A 663-nucleotide genomic window follows, 5' to 3' on the forward strand; every position below is an offset into this window, starting at 1 on the left:
GCTGCCTTCCTTGGATGTGGTAGCCGTTTCTCAGGCTCCCTCTCCGGAATCGAACCCTGATTCCCCGTTACCCGTTACAACCATGGTAGGCGCAGAACCTACCATCGACAGTTGATAAGGCAGACATTTGAAAGATGCGTCGCCGGTACGGAGACCGTGCGATCAGCACAAAGTTATCCAGAGTCACCAAAGCAAACGGACGCAGACGAGCCACGCCGATTGGTTTTGATCTAATAAAAGCATCCCTCCCATTTCTGGTCGGGACTCAGTTCAGCATGTATTAGCTCTAGAATTACCACAGTTATCCAAGTCATGTGGTACGATCTAAGGAACCATAACTGATTTAATGAGCCATTCGCGGTTTCACCTTATTTTGGCTTGCACTTAGACATGCATGGCTTAATCTTTGAGACAAGCATATGACTACTGGCAGGATCAACCAGGGAGCTGCTAGCAGCTTTTTTTTTCGTTCGGAGGAACCTCCCGGGTCCGCAGAGCACCGGGTCCGAATCTTATGATGTACATTTTTTTTTCCTTCTGTATCAACAAGTACGGGGGCGACTTCCCAATATCGACACCCGCTTTGCAATTGCAAAGTCTTTCCTTCCATCTCTAATTAATTTTCCTAGGGAGTAGGCGAGGCCAAACTTCCAAGGCTTTCAC

At 48.1% G+C, this 663-nt stretch overlaps 1 non-coding gene across 1 annotated transcript in view; it reads right to left on the reverse strand.

Moving 5' to 3' along the window:
* Positions 1 to 446, reverse strand: part of LOC134545364 (small subunit ribosomal RNA) — a 1989-nt gene extending 1543 nt beyond the window's left edge. The window contains exon 1 of the ribosomal RNA XR_010078482.1: positions 1 to 446. This exon is cut by the window's left edge and continues 1543 nt beyond it. This is a non-coding gene — a ribosomal RNA (small subunit ribosomal RNA).
* Positions 447 to 663: the final 217 nt, after the last annotated feature.

Source organism: Bacillus rossius, unplaced genomic scaffold, assembly GCF_032445375.1.
Source record: "Bacillus rossius redtenbacheri isolate Brsri unplaced genomic scaffold, Brsri_v3 Brsri_v3_scf684, whole genome shotgun sequence".
Taxonomy (NCBI): domain Eukaryota; kingdom Metazoa; phylum Arthropoda; class Insecta; order Phasmatodea; family Bacillidae; genus Bacillus; species Bacillus rossius.